This window comes from Periplaneta americana, chromosome 2 (genome assembly GCF_040183065.1).
Source record: "Periplaneta americana isolate PAMFEO1 chromosome 2, P.americana_PAMFEO1_priV1, whole genome shotgun sequence".
NCBI classification, from domain to species: domain Eukaryota; kingdom Metazoa; phylum Arthropoda; class Insecta; order Blattodea; family Blattidae; genus Periplaneta; species Periplaneta americana.
The window spans coordinates 706,462-725,721 of record NC_091118.1 but is presented as its reverse complement, the minus strand read 5'-3'; the positions used below and the strand labels follow the sequence as shown (position 1 = coordinate 725,721).

The following is a 19,260-nucleotide window of genomic DNA, read 5'->3' as shown; positions in this document are numbered from 1 at the left end:
AGCTGGCGAGTGACGTCACCTATCCTTCGTGGCTTCCGTTGCTTACGCTGCTGTTCATGTTACACCACCGGCGTCCGGCAGTACGTCTTGCATTCTCGAAGCCTAGAGTACATACAGTACATAAGTTCGAGTAGCACAATGATTAAATTAAGATAATCATTTACTCAACCACGAAAGAGTTTTAGTTATGAATGTCTAACTTCAATTTTCACATCAACTGTCTTTTCTTTAAATCATCACTTGAGATACGTTTGGATTTGAATATTTACACATATATATTAACCTTCAAGACAATAATATCCTTATGTTAAATTGATCCTAAGCTTAGAAACATATTATGTCATTGTTCAAAATGTTTCGAAATCTATATACATATTACATAACAGTTAACTCGATGAACAGAATTATTTATGATACAGTTATTTTAAGTTACAAAAGTAGAAGTAAATTTTACAAGTCCCATTTTGAACTTTGGCATCTCCAGGCGAGCTTCATGCCCAACTTAACATTATACAATATACTTAGGGTTTTTCTTGGAATGGACGATATCACGTCGAAGGTCGTTCAGATCCGATGACACAGGCTTCCTCAGTTTACTCTGGCTAGAATTGCGGCTGAGTAGCTGAAAATATTGTTACATCCGGGGAACAGAGAGTATAATTCTCGTCCCCATATTTTATTAGATCACTTTTTTTTGCGACAACAATTAGATAATCTGTAATCCAATAGGTTAGTAAATATTTCTAGTTCGCAATCCGTAGCGAGGTGAAGTTGGTTGGCTCCTCTGTTCGGCTGTTTCATTACTCACACTGGGAGCATTAAATGAATTATGAGGAGAGTCGAACTCATGGTCTGGTTCAGCAGAATTGTGTGCCTGGGGAGGATCATCTGATCTCACTTTCCACGAGGCGAGAGGGATTTCGTCCTCGGACTCAAAATCTTCATCTCTTCCTACTCTTTCTCTTAATTCGCTTAGCGGTATCTCATTTTCCGATGCCCACGCGTTTTCTTTCGCCGTTCCTGACATTTCACTGATTATTCCTTCACCTTGGGGTTCTCTGTTCGATTCCATTCTCAGGGGTCCTTCATCATTCTCCCAATAGTGCGTATACATACTTTCCGTATTATTTTTGGTAGGATGAATGTCGTCAACCTGACATCGGCACAACTTTAATCTATTTACACGAACTACTTGTGTTCTACCGTCTCCGTAGCGAATGCGGTAATTGACTTCATTTAGTATTTCTACTATCTCAACTGGGCTTGTCCATGGTTTAGCTAATTTCTTCGTTACTTCCTTTTTCAACACTGTGCTTTGTATGAATACTTTGTCTCCTAGCTCAGATGTTTGAAGTTTCACATTTCGCCTCGTGTTGTACTGTCTCGCTTGCGTTGTCTTACTTTGCTTTAATCGTTCTCTAACCACTTTGTAGGCCGTCTCTAGTTTCCTGGCTTGGCCAACCATAGGGTCGGATTCTATATTTTCTCTTGGAAATTTCGGACTCATATCAACTGGAAATGGCAGAGGCATTTCCTTGCCATACAAGAGAAAGAATGGGGAGTACCCGGTCACCGAGTGGGGTGTAATTCTGTACGCCTTCTGTACTATAGCTATCCACTTATTCCAATCTCTTTGGTCTTAACGCACAAAGTGAAACATCATTGCCGTGAACGTTTGATGACTGCGTTCAACTAGTCCATTCGCCATAGGATGATACGGATTTGTCTGTATTTTCTTTATGTGTAGCAATTTGCAAACTTCCTTGAACAATGTAGATACAAAATTTCTGCCTTGATCAGTTAATACTTGTTTAGGGGTTCCATGACTAGCAACTATTTTTGTGACAAATTCCCTAGCTACAGTTTCCGCAGATTGGTCAGGTATCGGAATAGCTTCACTCCACTTCGTGAAGGCAACCATGAAAATCAATAGATAGACGTTTCCGGAAGTGGTCTTTGGAAATGGACCAAGGATGTTCATGCTAACTAATTCAAAGGTTTCACCACTTCACCGAACTCCTGAAGAGGGCTACAGGATGTTTTCCTGTTTTTCTTTTCCAACATGACATGCAATTTGCAACATAATTTTCCACGTCTGATCTCATATCTAGCCAATAGAAACTTCGACTTAATAAGTCATAGGTCCACCTTTGACCTTGGTGTGCACCGATTGGTGAATCATGATATATTTTTAGTATAGTCAATCTCAATGGTATAGGTACTACCAAACAAGGTTCACGGTCATTTTGGATTCGAAACAAAATCCCATTGTCATCTAATTTAAACTGATTTGCGTCATTCAACCATTGTGCATATTGCGGTTCGGCAATTGTAGATTTCGAACGGATTGAGATTCCATCTTGTCGATCGTAACAAAGGGCACTTTATGAATTCTAGATAGAGCATCTGCGTTCTGATTTTTTTTCCTGGTTTGTACTGAATCTGAAAATTAAATTCAGAGAATCTGAGCGTCCATCGGAGCAGTCTCGAACTCGTCCATTCTGATGCCCAGAAACTTGCTGAGATGGTAACATTTACTTCAACTCTGGCAGAAAATGTTAGTGCTAAAGTGCGTCGGCTAGATATTGCCAGGGTGAGTGATGATTTTAAACAGAATACATTTTCTTTTTGCGAATTCAGAGAGATTAAAGTTATAAGTGATTTAAAATTTGAATTTCTTAGATGTATAAAGGATGGATAAGGGATGACTATGGTATGAAAGGTGGATAAGAGCTGATTATCGAACAGTTTAAATATGGATGAGGGAGAAGAAATGAAGACAATACTGAAGGAGCTGGAGAGGTCCCATCTGTAGGAGAGTGCTGAAAGATCTATGGACAAAGAGAGAATAGTGTATATTGGAAGTCAATGAATGTGGAGTGTTTTAAAACCCTTTTATTACATATCTGTGCATGCGTGCATGTGTGATGTAGCCAATTTCTCTTTAATTTCCTGTCCAGTTTCAACATTATTGTTTCTTCACCTACTCTTTCTAGCACTGCTTCATTTCTTATTTTGTCTGCTGTCTCATACAAAGTCACATTCCACACAAAACTCTTCACTGGTCTCATAGTTCTTCTTTCAAAGTTTCGTAGAAAATGCTCCTTTTTCTATTAGAAACTTCCTTTGTCATTGCTATTCTCCTTTTGACTTCCTGGCAACAGCTCATGTTCCTATACCAAGTATCTGAAGCTGTCTACGTGTTACTGACTCATTTCGAATTCGCACATTTATCACCTTTATTTTTCTACCAGTAAACATGGTCTTCGTTAACTTCATCCCATACTGCTCTCAGCTCTCATTTAGCTCCATTAGCATATTCCTTATTATCATCTTCTTTTTCTACTAACAACGCCATGTCGTCAGCAAATCTTATGCACTTTATTCTTCCTCCTACTATCACCCCTTCTGAAAATAATTCTTCTCTAAATCCTCCGAGTAGATGTTAAACAGGAAGGTGATGAAGAGCTTTCTTGTCCTTACTGCACTTCCCTATGACATTTCTTGACCTAGTCTAACTTTGACTCGCTGTTTCATATAAGGATCACTTAATAGCCTCCTCTCTTTCCTAATCACACCACTTTTCATCACGATTTGCATAAATTTATTCTAGTGCACTTTATTAAAAGCCTTTTCTACCACCACAGATATTACATACGTTTCTTTACTTTTTTTTCCAGATATATCTTGCTGATTGCAGTCCAGTTACATCTCTCGTACCTTTTCCTTTCCTGAAGCCAAATTTTTCCTCTTTCAACTTTCCTTCCTCTTAGAATATAAACATCCATTTAGTATTCGCAGGAGAATCTTTGCCAAGTGCGATATCAAGTTGATAGTCCTGAACTCATTACATTTTTGGGCATTATTTTTCTTTGGTACTGGCAGCATCACTGTCTCCGTGAAATCTTGAGGCCATTTGCCTTTCTCATACATTTCGTTACACAGTGATAGAAATTCTGAAAGTTGTCTATGATAAAAATTCTGAAAGTTGTCATCTCTCTTTTTTATGAATGGGGATAATAATATATGATAATTTCCTTTCATAAGGTTTATTGTTTTAAATTTTTAACAGATTTATATCCCTCAAGTCTGGGCCTTCAGTATCTTGGTCGTTGTTTTGTGCTTGATATTTAATAAACTTGTTTGGGGGTAAACAATTTAACATTTCGCTAAAGTGCTCCCTCCATCTTGAAATTTCATTTATGCAGGTCAGCATATTTCCTTTCTTATCTTCAGTAGTTGGATATTATGGCTAATGATCTTTTTTCATTTTGAAATAATAGTGATAACGGGCTATTTTTGTAATAATCACAGATCGAAGTTTTCTATATATTGGCAGTAATATTTAATGTACATTTTGTTCATTATTTCTTGAATTACTTTGAGTGGTTAAAATCAAATGTAACCATCAAGGTTAGGTTGGAATATGGAATGGTTGGAAGAGAAAGAAAATTTAAAAAGGGAAGGAAAAAATTTTGTGTAGTTTTTAATGCGACTTCTATCTCACTATACTGTTATATTACTGTAAAATCTTATGATTATTTTTCATTGTGTAGTTTTTAATGGTTTTCACAATATCCTGTTGCATTACTGTATGCTATAAAGCATTATTGTTTTAATTACATGTGTTCTATAGAGCAGGGTGTCAGAGTTCAGATCTTCAGCTGTGTAGTGGCGGAGTGCAGACTGCTCTTCGAAATGAAGATTATGAGGAAGCAGCAGCCCATGTACATCGCTTTCTTTCAGTGGATCAACATCTTCTGAAACAGACTGTAGCTGAAGGTATGAATTTTTAACGTCGTAATGAACAGAAATTTAATGTAAAATGAAACAGTTGCTGATTCAAGAGATAGTTATTGTAACTGCTGGTAATCAAAAGTGCCAAAACCTACTGCACATATGAAGATATAACTGCTAGTGTTAGTGTATACAGTAGCTTAGATTTTTTATGTACTCTGTAGTCTATTGTTGCCACGTTATCAGAGAAGCTCTTCATATGCCATATGTTGAAAGATTACCTTGATGGTGAAATGATAGCTAAGGATGATGAATAGAAGTGAATTTTAATATAGACGACGACAAGCAACGGGTAAATTTTGCCTGGAGATCTCTCATTCAGGGACAGGCTTCTTTCACTTGTTAAACTCTGACATATGACCTGATTTTACTTTTCTTTCAAAGAAAGTTTTGATAAGAGTTTTCATCATTCTTAAAAATACCATTGTGTTCAGGTAGGTCCAAAAATAACAGGCCATCTACTGCTAACAAAAGTAACTAAAAATAACTATTTAAGCAATTGGTAACGAAAGTAACGAATTTAAAAGACTTGAATAGTCGTGAATAACGAAATTACGCATATTATTATTCTGCTTCACTTATTTAATGTTGTCACAACTGCCTCTGTTACAGTGGTCGATAGTTTGTGATTACATACGTAAGTCTGATATAGTCTGGAAGGCTGGGAGAAAAGTTGGCTGCTCGTCCATTGAACTGAAGATCAGATGACTTGTGGAACAAGTCTGATGTTACCGAATGAGTTGGCTCAGGTAGTAGCATTTGAGACTCGCATTCAGGAGATCCCAGGTTCAAACCCCATGGCCGACCAATCTGACTGGTGTTTTTCATGGTTTCACTTATTCACAAAGGCCGGATTGAAAATTTGCATACCATGATTCATCATCACCTCAATCACCAATATCATAAACATTAATCGAAAATTTGAGTCAGTTACCTACACACAAACTATCTACAACACAACAATAGAAACAGGAATAGTAAAAGCGGCTTACTTATATACCCACAGGTACTAAAACACGCGAGATGACCGTGAATGTTAAAGCGTGTATAAATAAACTTAACAAAAAAAAAAAGTCTGATGACAAATCATTAGTTAAATAAAATGTGTTTAATGTTTTTTCATTGTGCTTATGAATAATTCATAAGTTGTAGTATGCAGTGGCGTAGCCTGCTTTTCAGACTGGGGTATGTAACCCAGTTAATATAGTTTGAAAATGGAATTTCCCATATCTGTATCCAGCATAGCATATATACCGAATACAATTGAAGGGCTCGGTGCAATAAGGTGTTAACCCACACGTAGTTACTTCACAGTGCCTGGGGGTATTTCTACTGCCAACGTTACTCGTCGCCGTATGATCTTTGCTTTCTCCCTCATAAGAGCGAAAAGCGAGCCAACCTGCTTTGTTAGAGAGAGAAAACAGAGACTGTCGTTTGCGCGGGTAGGTTTGAACCATTTAAAGTAGGACGCACGGGCATCGAAAATTGAGGTACACAACACCATTGACAAGAAAATGTCGCCAGTTATTGTTAAGTACTGCAAAACTCCAAACGTTTATATTAAAAATGAAATATTAGAATTCACCAATATAATTTACACAGAGAGACTTCAGATATTCTGGTTTAGCACATTATGGAAATTGTTGAAATGAGTAACATTTCAGACAAAATATTAGGAATATCAGGAGACAATAGAAACAGCAATTTTGGTGATTTAAAAAGAAAAACAATTTATTTTAGAAATGAAAAAGAACTGGATGGGCAAATATAAATGGAGTAGTAGTATAATACACAATGCTGTACAGAACTGGTGTACATACTCGTATTTTGGCAGTTGGCATTCAGACTGTTATAGGAAAAATTTTCCAATTCTTTCGTTCGTTTACTGTCAAAGTGGAAAATTTAAAATCAGTCTGTGAAATTTTTACAAGAGAATATAAAATTATGTTAGGCCAGGGTTTAAGTGACAGTCGCATTTTGCTACTTCTAAAAACGCAACAAGCTTTGAATGTCTATGTGCAAAAAATGCAACAATCACATTGGACTCCAGAAACGAGGATGGTAATGGAGAAAATGAAATCAGAAATGTGTTTGAACTTATCTGAATTTAAATGAAATGCTAATGGCATGGGTAATATTCAAAAAAGGATTGAGCAATAGAAGTTCAGGAATTGATTTCAAAGAGTTGGTGCAATTAATGTAAGTCAAGTGAACAATTTTTTCTAATTGATTTATATAATTCCATGGCATACCGAAAATTGTGAGCAAGGATTTAGTTGCATGAATCTTGTCAAAACTGGAATTAGAAACAGTCTTTCAGTAAAAAGAGTTAGCACTCTGCTAACAATAAATCTTGAAGGGCCTACCAGTAAAGAATTTCAATGTTTAGAGTGCCCATAAAATAACGTATTTTAATGTGATATAAATTCAGCAGTAATTGATTCTAAACATACGAATGTCTAATGATTTACTTGCATAAGTGTATCTAGACTGTGATAAGATGGATTGAAAGTAATAAAACTCCAATAAACAAATTAACGTAACTTTTTGTTTCTGCATACTTAATTAATTTTATCTTTCTGCACAATTATTCATAATATTGCACAAGCATTTCGCAATTTGCACAAATATAATTTTTCATTTGTGGATTTTTGCAAAAATTATTTATTTTCTAGCTTAAACCCTGTGTTAGGCCACAGCAAAACCAGAAGACTTTCTTTGAAGACTGCTTTAAATCGTTTCAATGACATGTATAAACGCTTCAGGTCTTGCTTCTTAAGCTTGGATACATGACATTGTCCATGCATGCTTTGTGATTTCCTTCAACAAAAGAGAGAAATTTTCCTATCTCATTTTCTTAAAAAGTAAAAAAAGAATAATTTCTAAAGCTGTATACTGATGATTGAGCGTAAGGATGCCTCAGCTATTGAAACGAAAAAAATAAACAGACAATCTTTTCAAGCTTAGGACAAGACAAGAGGAGGTCTTTATAAATAGTAAAGTACTTGTCAAAGTAGTCTACAAGAAGGTCTGATATCAGAAAGCCCTTTCAGAAAAATTGTACATTTTTACTCAATAACAGTAGACTACATTGATGAATGGGTGCAACAGACAACAAGCACGTGATTCACTGCTTGGTGCCATCCTATCAATTCAGCCACAGCATTCAGGTCTGATGGAGTCCATGTGAGCAGGAGTCCCCCTCCACCTCCCTGTGATGTTCCTCTGCAGCCTCTTCAGATCAATAGCATCTGTTTACAATTCACGTGCATGAATCTGCTGCATCCTTAACCAGAAGGACACATTCATTCCGCGATTAGCCACAGCGCTATCTATCCAAGGGAGCTATACTCCCTCTGTCTACTGCAGTCTGCTGATTGAAACCCATGTGGCATCTCTGGGATATGTGCAGTTCCTGCAGACAGATGCCATCTGCAAGCGAATCCTGGAACCATGTCCTCCTGGTCAACCTGTAGCTATTAAATGTGATTAATGAAATTTTGCTAATGAAGGCGAAATGAGTCCGAGGTCCAACACCGAAAATTACTCAGCAATTCTGCTTCAAGTGGTTGAAGGAAAACATGGAAAAACTCCAACCAGGTAACTTGTCCCAACCAAATTTGAACCCAGGCCTGCTCGTTTCATGGTCAGGCAGGCTAATCGTTACTGCATAGCGGTGGACATAATTACTGATTACTCTACACTGAACAAAATATAATCATGTCATTTAAACATTATTACCGCAAGAATCTTGTGAGAAAACCAATGTGTGCAACTAACAAGTCGATTCATGATTAAGGTAAATGTTCTGGATGTTCTGCATTTCATTGCAGAGGCTTGGAAAGCAATCACAGATTCAATAATGTCTAACTGTTCTGATAAGTAGAGTGGTTATCTGTGGATGGAAGTGGATCTCTCGGGATTGAAAGTGTAACAGAATTAACACGACAGAAGACAAATGTTATCAATTAGAAGCAGTGTGTCATATGAAAAATATGTAACATGTGAAGTTCAAATCATGGAACAATTAATGTTAGAAAGAAATCTAGCATTTGATGCATCTGAAAAAGAAGAAAAGGACGAGGGAAATAAAGCAAACAATGAGTCCCCAACAACTTTTCTGTTAGCTCTGGAAGACATCAGCAATACTACTAAATACCTAATGAGATTTGACTGTGACGATAATGTAATGCCTGCCCCCAGCAGTGTTGAAAATGTAGTATATTGGGTTTATAAGAAAAGAAAGAACAACAACTTGCCTTAATGGATAGGTGGAAGAAGTAAATCAGATTGTAGGTAATATTATTGACAGTAATGATTTTATAATTAGTCTTTGTAACTTTAAGTAAATATACTTTTTCCCCCCTTTTACCTACCTACAGCTATTAGTAAACCAGTATTCTGTTATGTTAAAATGTTTACATTTCTCTGTTGTGTTAATATAATAGTTGAATATGTGTAGAACAACACTTGCTGCTGTAACTACGTTCTTCCATGTTTGCACCACAACCTAACTGATAGAATGCTGGTAGGTTCCAGGTTACATACTCTGATGCAGGTTTAAAAAGTTTATGCGGTAAACACATTGCATAACTTTGTCCTCTTTTAACCTTGGTATGCAATGTAGTTACAGAATGGGATTTGGCTCACATGTTCACACACAACATTTACAGAAATGTCAGAAAAAAAAGGTTAAAAGTGTGTATTTTACAATAGTAATAATTCATATTCCGAAGCTTATTGTATGGTTTCGTAACAAGCTGTTTTTTATGGTAATGGGTTGTAGCCCTTCGCCCCACTCCTAGCTGGAGGACCACTCCTTATCGGCTGTCCACGACTGCTTATTCAATATATTCGCAGCTACCCTCCACATCTGGAGGCCACATAATAACTCGAGTGGGCTGACAAGACACCAGAAACTCTCACAAACTCTGTGCGACTTGAAATTGTGGTTTTCTCTTAATGTACCTACAGTAATGTACTAGATTTGCAGAGGTTAAAGGTGTTTGAGAATAAGGTGCTTAGGAAAACATTTGGGCTAAGACGGATGAAGTTACAGGAGAATGGAGAAACTTATACAACGCACCTGACATAATTAGGAATGTTAAATCCAGACGTTTCACATGGACAGGGCATGTAGCATGTATGGGCGAATTCAGAAATTCATATAGAGTGTTAATTGGAAGGCCGGAGGGAAAAAGACCTTTGGGGAGGCTGAGACATAGATGAGAGGATAATATTAAAATGGATTTGAGGGAGGTGGGATATGATGGTAGAGACTGAATTAATCTTGCTCAGGATAGGGACTGATGGCGGGCTTATGTGAGGGTGGCAATGAACCTCCGGGTTCCTTAAAAGCCATAAGTAAGTAAGTAATAATTCATATTAGCCATTAACAATGAAATCACCATTGAGTTCTCTAAGTGAAATAACATACCACTTCCTAATGAATACTGAAGTCCTTCAAATTAAATTCAACAAGTGGAACCAGTGTCATCAGTTTAAATTTATGATATGTTATGTGATGTATTCTAATGCCACTTTGTTTCTATTTCGCTCGTATTTCATTTTCATATATTTCTGTTCGTTTTCTTTCTTTTACATAGATGGCAGTCCTAGTGGCTTATCATCTTTGCTTTTGATTATATCAATTGGCACCTCAAATGAGGGTAGTAATTCGCGGGTGCTTGTGTAAAGGGGATTAAGTATGAATTGGCTAAAATGGGATAAGTAAAGATTTGAACCCTCCATGATTACTTCTGTTAAATCATGCTTCCATCCAAGATGCAGTTACAGTGCTCTGTATTTTGTGACAAAGGGGTTTTGTTCAGTACCAAAGGAGAGAAGTTTACATATCTTATAATTTGACTTAACCCCCTTTACACGAGTACCCGCGAATTTTGCATGTTGGATAGCCAGTGTCTTGTGTGATTTTTCTACTATGGGTGCTTTTTCAAATTTGTCAGTTAAAATCCCTACTCCTGTTTTTCGGACATCATCCATTGGAAGTGACTGTCGGGCAGCATTCGACTGGAGTGGTGGTGCATCATGGGAGAGTGATCTGAGATGTGCAGCCAAGAATTTGGTGTCTGACAACAGTGGTGGTTGTTTGTCCACCGAGTCGACGAGATGTGTAGCTGTACAGCACTATAGTTTCGCCTGTGTTACACGGGTTTTCAGTCTGCTGGAGCTGCCTTGGTGACTCTTCCTTGGACTCGTGGATATTATTCAGTGGCTGGTGTGGTCCGCAAGTAATGCTTGACAGTGCAAGTTATAAGTCTGACTGTGTTTGATTATATGCTGACTTAATTCATATTGGTTGTTTGAAATTTCTTCATCGCTGTCCAGTGAGCGCACTGTCGTTTGTTGACATCTGTATGTAGGCACTGCAGGGACTGTGCGGAGCAAGAGGGAGGGCATGTACATTCCACTTCAAAGCGTTATTAGCACGAATGTTGTATCAGCACATATAATCACATGCTCTCCTGCACTTGGTACCAATATAACAATAAAATTAATATATTGATACCAGAGCCACTTGTAATGTCAATTATTACTTTCACTAGAGCCCGGATATTTAGGAATTTATAACAGTTAAAATAGGCAGGCAAAAAAGGCAATAAAACGTAAAAAGATGCACAATAATCTTTGAAAAAGGCATTATGAATTTTAAAAAGGCATAATATATTTTAGCAATAAATTTAAATTATATCAACATAACTCGCATATTTACTTCGTAGGTGACACATGTTGACTTATAAAAGACTTTTTTCCATGATTAACTGTCTTTTTACAAACCTTACACAACAAAACTGTTCCATTAGTTGAAAACACATGAGCACCAAATTCACTAACGTAAGCAAGAAGTTTCCTTTTCAATGGTTTACTGATTTTAGGCATTCTTGCTAACAGATCTTATACCTTCTGTCACCTGACAATAACTGACTGTTCCTCACTCAAATTTCCTTTTCCTACAATAATAAACACGTGTAGCACAAAATTGTAACAGTAAGATTTGAAAATATGAAAGCAAACAATTGGAAATGCTACGTGACAGCTTCTATGAGAACGAGCTTAATATTTAAAATTATAAAGCTGATTGTGGGTATCGTGAAGACATGACTATATTATATTTGTAAATGTGGATTGTCGATCATTATTCACATTAGACCAACATTATTAAAGCACGATTATTAGCAGATTAAGCACCAAAATAAATTACTTTTATTTACTATTGTTAGTAAAGTTAGTCATTGTTTCAAATGCTTAAATTTCATACCCATTACAATTAATTAGAAAATTGCAAATAAACAAGAAATATTGCTTTAAAATGACAAAAAAAAAGGCATCTGTTAGCAAGAATCACTTTAAAAAGGCAAAATAAAAATTGACTATCACTTTGATTTACTCCAAATCACATTTATATCTATGGAAATAATGATTTACTTCCACCCAGTAAAAAAGGCATTTTGCCAAACATCAGGGCTCTATACTTGCTTTTTTGAGAGATGGGATATGACAGTTAAGCGGCCGAGCTTGGAACTACAGTGCTATGTTGCCAATATGGACTACCATGCTGCCAGCTGTTGGAAGCTAGCAATTGATGTTAAGATAACTGACGTTAAAACATTCATTGACAATTGACGCGAAGGTAAGAAAACAATACAAAAAGCGACAGAGAATCAAACACGAAATGTACCAATGCTAGCATTGTGTGCACAATAAATGTCGCCAAGAGAGCTATTAAGCACTCGCCATGTGAGAATGGTAAGTTTGGCAACTCAACCGTTGTTACCATAGCAACAGGCCTACCACGCTACGTGACATTCAGTTGTTTTTCCAATCGCAACGCTCCTGTCATGTCCCATCTTTCAAAAAAACAAGTATAGTTATAATATTTCAGTTTATTTATATCATTAATGTAATGTGTTCCGATAGCTAATAAATTAGTTCGTATCCAGGGGCGGCCCGTCCTTATGTGCTACAGTACAATGATAATTTTTGCTTAAATAATGTATTTGCAATGCCATAGTGTGTAATCTGCCATTTGACAATTTCCCATGGTTATGTTCATGACGCGTTATAGAGTGTTTAGTCTTCGCTCTTCGTTCTTTGGTGCCTCAGGCGGTACGTTGTGCTACTCAGAAGTTACATGAGAATGTAGATAATTATTGCGCATGTGCGAAGCTGAATTCACTGCTCTGATTGGCTATTTTTACGCGGGTAAGTGCTGTAGTCAGCTTCAGCACAACACAGCTTGGAGATTGCAAAAGTAAAGCATAACGAAAGAATGCTTGTTTGTGGAAGAACTCGGAACTATGTACAATGTATTTGGTAATCAAGTGTCCGACTGCTGCTGCCATCTACCAGTTTTTTGAGTTTCCTCCTGAATCAGTCAGCAAGCGACGGAAAATGGAATCCGAAAATTGAAGCCAAGGAAGTATGTGACCATATAATTCAGGAAACTACTCATCGTTTCCAGTCTTTAAGCTACCTAGACTCAACAAAATTGTTAAGCAGCAAATTTTTTGCATAATTTTCCTGAACGCGAACTTGAAGTTGCTGTCAACAGCTATACTGTACTGAACAAAAGATTATTAAAGACACAACTTGGGGTTCTATATGGAAGACTCGACTTCCGAAATATAGATGGAGCTGTTCAATTGTTACAATACATAGCCTCCAACAATTCACAGGATCCATTCTGTGAAGTAACGAAGTTGTTAAATATTTTTGGTACAACACCAATGACCACTGCTGAGCCAGAAAGATGATTTTTAAGGAACACTATGTCCCAGGATCGCTCACTGTTCTTACAATACTGTCAATAGAAAAGCGTATAATGTCCAAGATGGAGGGTTTAACGTTTAACACTAGGGTAATTCGTCACTAGGCGAGTCTCAAATTAAGATAAATACATGTAAGTGTATACAGTAGGCCGATATAGAGATTGTAGCACACTCATTATTTTGACCACCAGCTGCTACTGTTCGTATCTATTGCTATATAGTCCTGCATTCAAACTTAAATAAATCATGTGTTTACAATATTCAAAATTTGAACTGTCGAGTGATTAAGCCGATTAAGGTGAATGTTGTTGATACAATGTTGATAACAAGAAATTGCATCACAGCCTCTGTCTCCACTTATTATTGTTTCAGAGAAGGAATTTGTATTTTAGTATGAGTCACGAATTGCAGTATTTAGTAGCAGTCGGTGTAATGTTAACAGGCAGATTATTTCTCGTTTTCGAGAATAGCAGTGCCACTAATACAATTCTAGTAAATAGTGTTATCTGTGCACTACTCTCGCCACTTATATCGATCAGTACTGAGAGGGTGCATATTCACTGTTCTTGAGCAATAGCTGAACTTAATACTGTCACAATGATACATTGCATTGATGTGAAAATTAGACTGCAATGCCTGAGATAAGAGATTGCGTCAAATGATTCATTTCGAGCAGTTGTCTTTGCTGCCACAGGTAATCATTCGTGAGACAAGTTTAGTAATATAAGGGGCATTTCAGGATATTATTTATCTCACTATTATGTATCTTTATTTCTAGGCCACGTTAGTTATTGTGCAGTCACCCTTGTTCTTTTATTGGTTTTACCTCATCGCCAGGAGCAACTGTTTTATGTTTAGCTTTACTAGTAAGTTGTTGTTATCCTCTTGGTCGGTGGAGGATGATATACCTTGCCTAATTGTTACACAAATTAAGGACTGCTTTCTATATTGTTAAGATTGACTTTTATGTTATTAAAGTAGCCATTATTAGTACGACTTCGTTAGCGTTTTATTTGCTATTGTTAAATCCCGAGACAGTTCAGAGCTTACTTATTATGTCATCATGTTCTGTATCCTGTCATGTCCTCGGCAGGGAGAAGGACACTATGCCACAGTTACAAAGACATATGTGTGCTTTAGAAGCATAAAAAGTCAAGTAATATGTTAAACTCTTCCGAAACGTTATTTTTACATGGAAGCTAAGATGTCTATTCTTCTCTCATATCTTTTACCCTTCTATAAAGAAATTCATGTAAAGTCTGTGACCATGGAGCTCAGTGAAAAGTATTTTAAATGCTACCATACCATAAAATATATTTTATAACAATACAGGTAATGAGCATCATTATATTTAAAAAACAGTAGTGGAGCACCACAAGTGATTACAAATATTCACTTCAATTCTTAATTTTTTTCAATGTTAATGCTTGAACTAATACAAAACATATATTACAAATATTCTAACAAGTCTGTACTTTTATCCATTTTCAATTTATCACGGAACACCTCAGTTCCTGCAGCTTGGAAAAAAGCAATCATTGTACCAATTCACAAAAAAGGTAAACCTGCTCATGATGTTAATAGTTTGTTATAGTTTGACAATAAAGTCATTTGACCTCTTGCACTCCAATATTTTTCAAAGATATTATCATGACTAGCCACTGAAGCACAGATTCTGAGGTGTTCCGAATCCATTTCTTGGTTTGAGTTGCACAATGGGCAATATGTTTAATTTAACTTAAGCTTATAAAAATATGACATGTTACAGAAATCCAATCCCTATTCAAAAATACTAAGCACCAAGTTACACCTATAGCTTGGAATTATTATGGCTGAAAGGTACAACATTTCAGAATCTTCTTTTCAGGAGATGAGATGAATCTGATGTTTCATTCCCAAACAACTAGAGCACAGACTTTCCAATACAGGCAAGTCTGAGTAAAATTTATAAGGACCATGATGATGTCGGATTAAGTTTTACCAGAATATTCTCTTTTTCTATGCTGTCATTTCACAATTGTTTCATAATTGACACAATAATCCTTATGGCTATTGCACAAATCAATGGAAATCTATTACATTGTACCTATCATTTTCCAGAAGACCACTGCCATGGGATTTCTGTGGTAAATGGTCTATAGAACAAATAACTGAGAAATCCCTGGTAGCTAACACTACTTGAGTTGTCAGTTAGGGTACATTGAGAAACACAAAGTGAACCTACTTTACACTACATAGATTAAAGCCTCTTTTACACAGTAACAGTTCTCTCATGAGAGTTGCTATAGTTCACTCCCATGATGGGAAGTGTTTACATGAGATTCAGAATGAGACCATACTGTCATAAAAAACGTTAGAAGTGGGAATGGTTGAAGCCATGGCCAGAATTATTAAACTAAGGAGAAAAAAAATTAACATTTTAACGCATTGTATTCTTCACCTGACATAATTAGGAACATTAAATCCAGACGTTTGAGATGGGCAGGGGATGTAGCACATATGGGCAAATCCAGAAATGCATATAGAGTGTTAGTTGGGAGGCCGGAGGGAAAAAGACCTTTGGGAAGCCCGAGACGTAGATGGGAAGATATTAAAATGGATTTGAGGGAGGAGGGATATGATGATAAAGACTGGATTAATCTTGCTCAGGATAAGGACCAATGGCGGGCTTATGTGAGGGCGGCAATGAACCTTCGGGTTCCTTAAAAGCCAGTAAGTAAGTATGATTCATTCTGCTTAATTTGGTGTTCGGTTTATTAAAATATTCTAATATTTACTATTTTAAACATATTTTTTAAAAATATTAGTGTATTTGTGTTTTAGAGAAAAAATTTACCACTTTTCACAAAAAAAATTATTATCTCAGGAAGTAATTGTCTTAGAAGGCTGTGGTTTGGCTTGTTTTATAGTAAAATTAATGCTTCATAAAGCCTGTGTTTCAAAATTTTGCCCATTCTGATGAAGAACTCATAATACTAATGAATAATTTAATAATGTTGTTTGGCACTGAGTTCCAAAAATGTGTCTGTTGGTATGTCAACGTTGGAACTTAGTATACTAGATGCTGTACTCACATTTAATGATGGATACATTGCAAGAATACAGGCGTTGAAGGATCTAGGTATTCAAATAGGATATAACCTCGAAAAACATGGAGAACTTGGACACATTGCGAATGAGATAATGGTAACAAACACAACCAAAGAGGCAAGATCCAAGAGAAGGAGGGCAGTATTAGGTGAGCAGGATAGAGAAGAACACAAGGACCACCAACCAGAAGGGTTGTAAAACATTTTTTTCTGTAATAGGTAAACTTTTATAGAAATTTTTACTTTAAGCATGATTTACTTAAAACTACATTTTTCAACATAAATGACCCGTTTTTTCAGAATCTATTAGATCTGTCTGCATGAAATTTTTACAGGTAACAGTGTGATGATATGGAATTCCTTTGATTGAGTTTGCTGTAATAGTTTATTAAGAATAAATAAAATGTCTAATTGAGGACTGTTTTTGCAAAACTTGCTAACTGCAAAATTGAGATTTTGATGGCAGGCCTCTACATGATGTTAAAGGCTTCTTAGTAAAATTTGATTATTTCTTTTCATTGTAATGTGTCAAAGTGTGATCGTTTTTCCAAAACTTGCTTTCTTCTGTAAAATTTAGTTTTTTCAGTTAGCAAGTTTTGCAGAAACGGTCCTTAATTCTTGTTTTTAATTTTAGAAGTTGGTAAAAAATTTTGTTTTTCTATTAGATATTTTATCATCAAAACGAATCAGTGTACTCAGAAGGAATGCATAAACATCCTGTAAAATTGACACATTTCTATACCTAGTATGTTCTGAGATAACTGGTTATTAATATTGCTGTTTTAACATTAGTGAATCTGATGTTTCATTCCCAAACAATTAGAGCAACAACTAGGTTGCAAGGGACAGTGAAGTGCATTCCATAAATCTCTCCTATCCAAAACCCAACCTCAACCTGCTCGTGGTGCAACCTGCTTTTACAGATGAGGCTCTGGGGACTGAGTATTGGCGGTATAACCACAACATCAGAAATAGAGGAAATGCTATTTCATCTCTTACGCTGGCCTGCCACGGCGTAGAAATGTTCCACAAGTGGTGCTTGTGAGAAAGGTCGGTGGACTCTAAAACTCCTCCAGGCCAGGTCCGATGGACCCATTAACCAACAACAGGTGTGGCCCTCCAGTCATACTGGGGGTTTACGTGAGTGGGTGATGTAACCACCATTACAAACAAAAAATTGGTGCCCACTTAAGGGGATAGGCTGGTCAATTTTTGATGAATTTTCATGAAAAATACAATTATTTTTTTGTATTTTATCTGGATACCCTAATTCTTTCTGTAAATTTTGATGTAACACTCAATTGTGTGCAATGACTTTTTACCCGCCAAATCAGCTGCTATATAAATGTCTGCACTGTGAACCGTGTTGCCAAAAGATTAGGTACTGGATTGAAGAAAGTAGTAAGATGGGTATAACACTTGGTGGGGTGACAAAAGGTAGTCTGAAATCCAAAACTATAGAAATGTTACAGTGTTACTATAGAAGTAGTATAGTCCAAAATCTAGGCAATGTGCAGGCTATGAAGTCTAATATATATGCTACATTATACCACTGCTCCTCTACAGATGATGAACTCCGGCATATAAAGTGTCCAACAGGTGAAGAAAGTTGGTGTTTTTACAATAGGGTGATTGCAAAGGGTGAGAACCCTGGAAAACATGGTGACTGTATACATACACCAATCAATAAAAATGTACTAAAAGCAGTTATTCCTCTCTATAGTAGACTAGCACATGAATCTCTTCTTGGAAGATGTGTGGAAGGAAGAACTCAAAATTCAAACGAGTCGATATACAACATAATTTGGTCAAAGTGTCCTAAGACTACATTTCTTCATAGACACCGAATTGAATTAGCTGTTCGAAAGGCAGTGGCAGAATATAATTCTGGATTATACTGTACGGTTGTACGACTACAGAAAGAAAGTGGCCTGTCACCAGGTAGAAACACCATAGATATAGCTAGGAGAAGAGACGAAAGAAGATCTAAGCTGTACATGACTCGCACCACTGAAAATATAAGAAGTATAGGCAGATTGTCAGATCAGCTAAACTGAGAGTTGAACAAAAGAAAACAGAAAAGGAAGGTACCACATACAGTGCTGGAGGATTTTAGGCCAACAGAAGATCGGTAAGTTTAAAAAAGAATCAGTTACTGTATAAAAAAACACTTCAGTTTTCTCAATAATCATATTTTTCTATATTTATGAACTTCACTATTGAATAATTCTGAAACTATTAGAGATAAAGAGCTGACATTTTTAGCATATGTTCATCATTATATTATCTGCATTTGGAGGGATGATGAATGTAATCTGAATGATATCAGGATGATAATCAATTATTTGTTTATAACTGTGCAACATTTTTTATTATAATTCATTTAGGCAGCATTTTGAAGTAGTAAAATGCGTCCTAGGAAAATAAAAATACCCACAAATGTAGATCATGATACCAGCTTCACTTTAAAAAAAGATTCATGAATTTATCTAGAATACTTCCAGAGTTATTAAAAAAATTAATATATCCTCATAATGTTATTTTTCTTTCTTTGTAACAATTATTAAATGTTAATAACAATTTAT

General features: G+C 36.3%; 1 long non-coding RNA gene across 1 annotated transcript; it reads left to right on the top strand.

Moving 5' to 3' along the window:
• Positions 1-2,554: 2,554 nt before the first annotated feature.
• LOC138711701 (uncharacterized) lies at positions 2,555-11,628 on the top strand. The gene is made up of 3 exons (XR_011335428.1): positions 2,555-2,593; positions 4,637-4,782; positions 10,764-11,628. It is a non-coding gene; the product is annotated as an uncharacterized lncRNA (long non-coding RNA).
• Positions 11,629-19,260: the final 7,632 nt, after the last annotated feature.